The following is a 9721-nucleotide window of genomic DNA, read 5'->3' as shown; positions in this document are numbered from 1 at the left end:
TTAAAAAAAATATGTTCGAATCTACACATATGTAATAAATGAATATATTATGAGTAAAGGCAAACTAACTAAACCCAAAAATAAAAGAGTGAGTATTGTCCAAAGAGATGCGATTATGTGATGAAAAAAAACAAAAGGAAATCCGAAACACCAGGATCTCATTTGCATGGAGCATTTTCATCAAACATAATAACAATGATCCTTGGAGAGAAAAAAAAAAAGAATGATTCTCTCTGAGAGTGATGAGCAAAAAGTTAATGTCACAGTCACGTGCGTGTGTGTGTGTATGAGAGAAAGAGAGAGAGTTTGCAGGTTTACTGCTGCCAGATGTATAATTCTTATGTCATGCTCTGCTGAGTCCAGCCTCCCAGAGACCCCCATTGAAATGTGTTGTGTGTGTGTGTCTGTGTGCGCGTGCGCGTGTGCGTGCATACGCGTGCGTGCGGTTGCGTGGAGCTTGGTGAAATGAGATGTTCACATCCCAAGGACGTCTCCCACCATAATTTAAACTCACTGGTGCTGGAAGACTTCAAACTGAAAGTGCTGAAGTCGTAAACCAGTGCACGTCTGTCTTTACTGTTATTGTCTGTGATCTGCAGGTGTAAATCTCCACCCAGGTGGCTGTGACTCAAACAATGCAAATACGAAAAGACAGAAACGTTACGCTTCTCCATGTTGTGATTACTGCTCATTGGCCCCAGGCTATAAAGTGAAATTAAAGACCCAAAGGCAACATTGCTTTTACATGTGATGTTTTATTGCTCTTTTGTTGCCGCTTATCTGCCCCATTTGGTTTCCAGGTCGCAGAGTTATCTGACACGGTCGCAAAATGTGAGGGGTTAGAAAAAGAGAGAGCCTCCCCGCGCATGATACCTTCAGCTATTTACTCCCTGATCTACAGGCTCTCACACTGGAGACCCGAGTGTTTTTTATTTATGAAGGGACAAAGAGGCATCTATCAGCACTCAGCTGAAGCCAGTGACACAGTATAGTGTGACATTGAGGCGGAAAGTGAATTGTATTCCTTCCCCTGGGACACACTGGGACAAATCCCAAACACCGTGTTGTGGTTTGTGGTTCCGTCCATCAGACACTCGTGCAGCGCTCTTCGCCAGCTTACCTCACTCTTGCGCATCACCAAGGTCATGCCCCCCACTACCCCACCCCTCGAAGTAATGATCTTAAAATAGAGCTGAAAATAAACCCCGAGGATGAGGACTGTGGAAAGCTCGAGGGAAGACACAGGGAAGGGAGGGGCTTTACTACGATATGAAGAAGTGTCCCCTCTTCCCTTTAAGGGCCTCTGAAAGATGTATAGTGCTACAGCCTCATGATGAATCCTCTCAGCGGTGGATAAGAGAACTCTCCTCATATCATTAAGCTTTAGTAATGGTCCCAATGCCATATCCCTCCTGGCAGGGTTACCTGACATTTACTCCTCTGGCTAACAGACGTGCTCGATACCAACGCATTCTTACCGCTTCACAGCTGCTGCTGAGCTTCCTCCGATACGGCTGACAGAGATTTGGCATCTGTTTAGTGAACCCGCAACATCCACGATATAACCTATGTATCATATTTAAAATGATGGTAACAGCGTTTGGACAGATGCTCACATTAGAGAAAATGTATTTAAATACATTTAAATCCTGTGTTTCCTTCCTTTGTGCCACATTTAGTTTGTGTTTTCTGATTGATTGAGGCCCGTAGGTTTCAACTTTCAACTTAGATATATTTTTTTTAACCAGCCTCATCCGTCTGATCATTTTTATTTCTTATTTTTTTCCGTAGATTTAATGCAGCTACAGACACTGTACATCTTTAATATTTTCAATGAAATAAATGTCAGTAAATCACTACCTCTTTCACAATGGTGACTAAGCCTATGGCCCACTGATGTGAAGTATTGCAATATTTATGTATTTTTAGGATTATGTACAGGGTGTCTGTAGCATCATTCACCAAAAAACAAAAAAAAAACAAATGTTCATTGAGGGGCACTCCCTCAAAAATGCGTCTACTAAAACAAGATAATGGTCGTTTGTGGCGTTTTCTGGTTTAAAAATATTCCAGGGATTAATGGAACAAGAGGGAGCAGCCGCAGTGAGCTGCTAGGTGAAGAGCTGCAGGCCGTGCATCCAACTTCTCAGCAAAGTAGCCGCCACTTTTCAATATGCCCTGCTCCACACAGACTCGCAGTGTGTGCAGGATGAAGTCAGATGACTGCCTGACACCTTTATTAAAACATTACAAAAAACATTCTAATTCTTTGAGTTCCAATGTCACATCACATGTGCAGTTGCCACCAGAACAGACGTATTCGGACGGAAACCTTCGAAATTGAACTCAATCCCCTAAGTCTTTGCCCTAAAATGTAATGATTGATGTTATGGGTACGATGAGGGCCCTCAGCCTCAGTGTGTGAGCAGATTTATGGCTCCATAACATGAGTCATGCATGCGCACACACACCTCTCCGGCATCAGGGACAAAACTTGAAAGGTCATGCCTGCTTTGATTTTTATGCCCCTGCATCGGTTTGAAATAATCCCATCATCACTAAAAGCGTACGCTCACTTCATTTTATTTTATATTGTTATAACTACAGCTTAAAACTAAACTGCAACTTTTTATTCAACTTTTTATTCCAGAAAACACACATATTTTCTGCGGATGAGCAGTTTACCCCCCCTGCTGTCTCTCTTTTATTCTCTGGCTCATCTCATGCTCGGAATGAAAACATTTGATTTTCTGTATGGATGAGCTCCGGCTTTGCTCTTTGAACCCGTGCACTGAGTCTGCACCGCGCTGTAGCCTCGAGGGTGCGGCTGCATGCGTCGCAGCATGCACTGATGCGACTGCACTTGTGTCTTTCCCCGGCTCCCCTTTTCCCTCGCGCACACGCACACTCTCGCGTCGGGATATAGGTTTCGCCAGGGTCCTCCATAGATCAGCCTTCCCCTGACAGCTTTCTTAAATGTCCTTGGCAGCCCCCCAACCCCCCGGCCCTCGGCCGCTCTCTGTTCCTGCACCTTTTCCTCTTTTGCCGAGCCCCTGATAGATGCTGCCATATTTCTAAGCCGCTCTCCTCTGGAATGCTCCCATAACCACTGGGCCCTGTAATGCAAGGCACAATCTGTATATATCCCATTAAGTGTCACTTTGTGAACGAACCTGTTTCTCCACACTCAGTTCATCTCGCCGGATGGCGTGCACGGGCCGGGGGGGGGGGATGGAAATTGACCGGCCCCCTTTACAGTCAAGATGAATTTCCCTCGGAGTTTAGGCTTTAGTTAGTGTTCAGATCTGTCCTGTAACACCGAGCTCAGATGCTGCTCGTTGTTTACACGATTTGCTCCTTTAGCTACAGTTTTACAAAGTTGTGCGTTTCTAAAAGACAATGCTCCCCCCTAATGAGGATGTCCTCCAAACTGTGAAGAATTACGCTGAAATCACACTCTGCAGTCCCCAAATAATATTAGTTTTTTTTCCACTTTTTTTTTTTTTTTTTACATCATGAGGTTTTATACTCACTCTCTCTGCTATCAATCACATTTTTAATTTAATGTATGAATATGTGATTTATGTTGCCCAGGCAGAAGATATAAATCTATTTTGCAGGAGTAGGGGGGGATAAGAGCGCTGATGTTCCCTTATTGATTGGCTGGCTTAATAGTGTTTGTTCTTTATAGCTGATCTCAGGAAATAAAGCAAATAAATAGTTGAGAACGAGTTCAGTCACCACGATGCTCACGTGGACGGGAGGGAGATGGAGTACGGACGGAGGACGGAGCGGGAATAGAAAGCAGCGCGTGACGAATCAAACGGCCGAGTCATCACAAAACGAGACGAGGAAATATCAGTCATTTCGGCTCATAAACAGAGCGGACTAATTACTAGAATTAACTTTTAGATTTCCTGTCATTTGAGTCTAACCAGGCTGACTGAAGCTGGGTCAGAGCTGAAGGTTGAGTCAGTCCAGAGCTATAACACATTTTGCTCCCAGATATCCTCCGTAAAGCTAATGTTTATTGACATGCCGCCACAGCTTCATGAGTGACAGAACATGATGTTTCTCTGCATGCCCAGGAGCCACGTGTTCAGATGTCGGCTTCGAGTCGTGTCTTTCTTGCTAATGCGCAGTGTCAGGCCATTATTTGCTCTAAGACTGTTTTACGATTCTCAAAAGATTTGTCAAATTGATTTGAAAAGCAAACTGCGGTTATTGCCCAGGACCAGGCGGCTCTTTGGCGGAGTGATGAATTGAATTCGTCTTGACATGTCGCATTAGGGGAAAGGCAAGAAATTGCATAAAAAAAGCGTGACTGCGCTTTATTTAATTTCAGATTTCTCATCTTATCTGAGGAGCGAACTTTTAATTTTGCCTTGAATTGTCCCCCAGCCTCCAAACTTAAAACCAAATCCAAATTCCGTGGAGTAAAAAAGCGCCAAAAAGAGCTCAGATCGGTGACTTCGGTCTTCTTCCAACTTGCGAGAGGAGGAGACGAGAGCATAAATCGAGCCCATTAGCCCTCGGGTCTCCTGGTGACAGTTCCCGCCCTGTGGCTGATGTAAACCAAACTTCCTGTTTGGAGATGAAGAAGCCTGTCACGCAGCTGCAGCCACCTCAGCCCCTGTCGCCCTCCCTCTGTCATTAATAGCAAATCGATTCTAAATGAGGGACAAGGGGAAACAAGGCAGTGATACAAAGGATGGTGGAGGGATGTGTAGAGAGGAAGATGCTAAAAGGCAGGCTAGTTTGATGAGGCTGCAGCAGGTAGAAGGGTAAACAGCAGTCAGGGAAATGAGCGTCAAACGACAGATACCAGAGTTAAAGAGGCATAATTCTGAAATACACCGAGCATGTTGTACACATAATCTTTCCAACAAACCACCTCTCTATATTACCACTTATTTCTTCATTCTTGAGCGCCACATGACCGAAGTCTCTATATTTCTAAACGACCTGATGATAAAGGTAATAAGCGATGTTTTCATCTCACCACCTAATAATGTATTGATCCCAGCTTAGGAGAAATTACTTAATCATTCCTTCAGTTAGACCCTTTCATACTCTACACCCTGTTTTACATTGCACGCATACAAAATGAAACTTAAACTCATCCTTTAAACCTTAATAAATTCTATTATGTCATGTTTTTTTCTTTTAAATCTAAAAAAAAAAACTAAGTTTGAGGTCTTGCTGAAACAAGCGTCCTTGCACCGACCGCCTCTGCTGCCAGCCTCAGTCAACAAACTATCCCTCCTCCTGCGTCCCTGTCCCCGTCTCCTCAGTGGGGTAATCAGCCATTCTCCTGCAAGGTAATTCCTGCTCAGGAGTGCATGCGGCCGACACTGCGGAAATTCATTTTTTGGTTTAATTTCAGGCCTATTGATCGTGGAGCGCTTTACGACTGCATGACATCCATAATCACAACAATGGTGTGACAGCGCAGATAAATAATGTGGCAAAGGCGCGGGGAGAAGGGGGGACGTCGGGATGAAAGGGAAGCAGAAGTGAAAACGAAAAGAAAAAAAAAGGAAGGAAGAGCCGAGTTCCATCTCTTACTGCGCTCTGTATTAATTTCTGAACTCCACCCTATTACACCCTCCCAGACCCAACCCCGTCACCTGATTGATCTCCCCTCAGAGAGCCATAAATTAGTTTTCTTCCCAAACTTGTCTGAAATCTGTTTGTTTAAGGATCCATTAAAGGAGAAGAGTTAGTGCTCTACAGTAATTACCGAGGCTACGGTAATATCTATAATTATTATGATTAGTGGAGCAGAATTAAGTTAAGGCTAAAGAAGCCACAAGGGGCTGTGGCCACAGCGTGATTATGAGGTTTTTGCATACACCAATGCTGCAGTTGAGTGCAAGCCGGCGCGACGCAGCCGAAATAAATGCAAGCAGATTCAGGCAGCAGCGGGTGCACACTGGGAAGCATGTTTTATATTATTTTAAGGGAATCTTTCACCGAGTGAAACGCATCCGCAAAATTATCAGGATACACCTGAAAAGCGAAAAAATATCCGACCGAACATTTAGAACCCAGCCAGCGTGAAATGTATTTGTTCCGGTGGAGCATTTTTGACCCTCGCACAACACGCCACTGCATATTTGATTTAAAATTAGGCGCCTCCACGTTATTTTACACGTTTTATATAGATGTATCTGGAAATATGCACACATTCCCGCCATGCTGATGAGTCATTTTCTCCTCAGCAAGCATAAACGCCTATTTCAGAGACAGCAAGGGGCCGGTGCGGTCAGCGTTTGTGTGGGCAGGGAACTTTAAGAGAGTCGAGAGAGCTGGTTTAAGCTGGCAGCAGAGGCCGCAGCGGGTCCTCTGGCTCAACCAGGTGTGTACACATGGCCGTGTTTGCGTGCAGCTTAATTTTAAATGCAGCCCGTCCAAAAGTGTAGGTGTAGCACAGAGAGATGCGATGAAGCTGAAGTCAGAAATGTGACCTTTTGTTGTTGTGTGTGTGTGCAGTGAGATGATAATGGTGTTTAGGAACCAGCGGTGCCGGTGACGCAGCAGTGCATAAAGCATGCACTTCTCGTTGTTGGGAGTCTGAGGGGGCTGACAGCTCGCGCTCATAAAATGTCTCAAGTCAGAAAGGCGATAAGGATGCAGAGTTAATGCGGCTTGGCACACAGTTTTATTTGTGCGGAGGTGGAGAAGTCCAGCTCTTTTTCCCGCCTCCGGAGAGGCCCGGAGTGGTCGCGGACGCTGCTGCGGGATGAGGAGCGGCAGCGGGGACGGTGGAGGATGCTTTAGCGAGATGGAACAAGTAGGCGTGACGACGAGAAACGGAGCGTTTTTCACTAGACCGAATCGATGTGCTCCACGAGGTCCGTATTATGTCATCACTGGAGAGGCACCGTTTTAAAAAGAGTTAGTTTCTAGAGGTAGAGGTAGTAGAAAAAAAATGTAATCAACTGCAGAACACAACTCACTCCATGAAACACCAGTCTGAATACTCTTCAAAATCACCACATATCTGTAAAATAAACTATTAACCAAACAGTTGCAGATATATTTTTTTTAGTTTCTGTAAAATGCTACAGAAGTGGGAATGTAGGGCAGAACAAGCACACAGGAACAAAAACTTAAGGTTCCTCAAAATGTTCACATCATTAAACAGTAGGTTTGAATAAGAAAGTTGAGAGTATTTACCTGAAAGTAAGGATCTAATGAAAGGTTATGTCAAAGCTTTGTGAGAAATCCCGAGATAAAAGTTTAGGTAGCTCTAGCCCCACTTTTTTAAAGTCCATTTATTATACATGTTGAAATTTGACAGAATCCAACTGTAAGTCACAGGACTGTCCCTTTATAAGTGTATCAGGACACCTTAAAAGAGTGGCTATAAATCGTAAAGTTATATGATGAAATCCTGTATCCAGAGCCCCAGGGATTATCTGCTGCTTAACACGCATACATAATGAAACAAGACTTGGTAACAAAACAGTTTCTCCTTAGTGCTGGGCTCGGGATGAGCACCACTGGCAGTGAATCGCACTACACGTCTCCACACCACTGATCAGCTATAGCTATTTATATGGGAGTCAACACGGAGGCTGCTGTCTTTTTAGGGAGGGCCAGTGACCCTATCATGGACACGACGTGTCAAGAGGAGCCGCCTTTTTCTTATCTGCATGCCCTTGGAGTACGCGCCCATTGATACGCCACCTTGACTCTATCTTCATGCCAAGATGCTTCCAATTATGCGAGTCGCTGGAGTGAGGCAGAGCGTGGGTTTCTGTACGATGAAAACCGGTCTACGGTTAATGCGATCCTGCTGCCTTCTCCCCCGCAGGGGGATGGTTACGGCTCACGTAGGACGGATTAAAAGAACAAGCGCTTCCCCGCTCGACACTTCCCAGTTCACCACCTTTCCCCACAGCCTCGTGACCCCTGTGAGGTAGACGGATCTATTTAGCAAATGGCTCATCATCATCATGGGGCTGGAGCCGTGTAACAAAGCTGCGTCCATTACGTCCGTCAGTTCGATGCATCATCGCACGTGGGGATTTCTGCTGTGACATCAAATCGTAGCCCATCAATCTTTCTTTAGGTGCTTCTCTTTGGCATGACGTCGCCAGATAGCCGAGCTCAGGTCACCTGTCGGCGCAGCTCTGTCATTGACAGCTGGGTTGTCAGTCAGCTGATATGACAGGCTTCAGAGTTGGACGCCCAAGTGCTATGGAGACTGATCTGTGGAAGCTTCTTCAGACAATATTCTCTTATATTTTGCGTCTGCTTTCCTCAGTCCTGTGTCAGGTTTCTAAAAACCTTCCTCAGTTTCTTTTACGTTCCATTTATTTGGCTTCCCAGTAGAGGGCAGCACTTCTTTACCCAATGTAGCGTCTTACATACTCTCTGTTCTGGTATTTAAGGCCCTGCCTTGCAATTTATTTGGGAAGAGCGCGCAGACAGAGGTCATAATCTCGGGTCCAAACGGTCCAGAGGATGCTGCTCGTTCCCCGCATGCCTGTCGTCCCTTTAATCTGACCGCGCCCTCTTCCCTGTTTTTAAAACATGTTTCAGACTAAACCGTCGCTTGTCATGTGCCGCTGATTTATGAAAAATGCACAATGCAATTTGCAGCAGACTTCAGTCACTTCCAGTCGCGCTGCCTGTCGCCCTCCTCCTCCGCGCTGTCTTCGCTCCTCTCCTTCTCTCTCGAGTCGCCTCACTTTTTTTCGTCCCCCACCACCCCCTCCTCCCTCTTTGCTCCTGCTCCACCCTATAATCACTCGGGTCCACGGCTCTCATTTGGAGTGGTATATATAGCAGTAATTGTCAGGGTGCAGTACAGAGACTGGGCAGAGCATGTGTACTCTCTCACAGGGCTGTTTTGCCGTAAATCTCTTAGGGGAGAGGAGAGGACCGGGGTGGGGAGGGGTTCGGGGTTATGTACGTGCACAGGAACATGCACCCACATAAAGACAACTTTGCTTATACATAAGGTTCAGCGCAATGCTAGAAGCACGTGAGGATGCAGGTGACAGTCACCTGGATGAGGTCTGCTTCTACATCCCTGACATTTACTGTCTCAGTGGGTCTGACAACGAAATTAAGTGCATCTCATAATGTTTTATCTCAATAGGATGGGGTAATTATGCAAATTCATTCATGATTCAGGAAAGCATCTCCTTATCAGTAAATATTAACAATCCCAGGTGATGAGTTGGGGCCTTGCGCACTGTAAGTAATGAAAGCAGCCGGACCAATTATAAAAGAAAACTAACAGCAAGAGGAGCAGCATCATCTCATCTCTCCGAGACATGATAAAAAAAAGCGAGTCGTCGTGAAGTCAATAAGCTGCCACGTGGCTCTCAGCGTAGACATTCCTGCCCAATAATCTGAAAGCTCCATCACAAAAATCCTTTCGCTATGCCTGTCTGCGTTATAAACCATGGAACACTGCCTCCGAAAGAGATGACGGCGAAACTTGTTCTGCAGTCCAGTTGTTTGTGTGTGTGTGTGTGTGTGTGTGCTTGTTGGGGTGTAGGGAGGGTTCCTCGTAGCTTGTATGGACAGGTCTGTCATTCAGAGAGCGCACACAGTCTCCGTTGTGGAGCCGTCTTTGGTCCCCGTCGGGTCAGGGTGGGGCGGCAGGGGGGCCTCCCGAATAAAAACACGTGCTGCAAACAGGAAGTGGCCCTGTGAGGATAAAATGAGATCTGCTCGGCCGGCTGAGGCTCCGCATGAA

The sequence above is a fragment of the Mugil cephalus genome, chromosome 13 (genome assembly GCF_022458985.1).
Source record: "Mugil cephalus isolate CIBA_MC_2020 chromosome 13, CIBA_Mcephalus_1.1, whole genome shotgun sequence".
In the NCBI taxonomy this organism is placed as follows: Eukaryota; Metazoa; Chordata; class Actinopteri; order Mugiliformes; family Mugilidae; genus Mugil; species Mugil cephalus.
The sequence above is the reverse complement of the archived record's forward strand: the minus strand, read 5'-3'. Positions refer to the sequence as shown.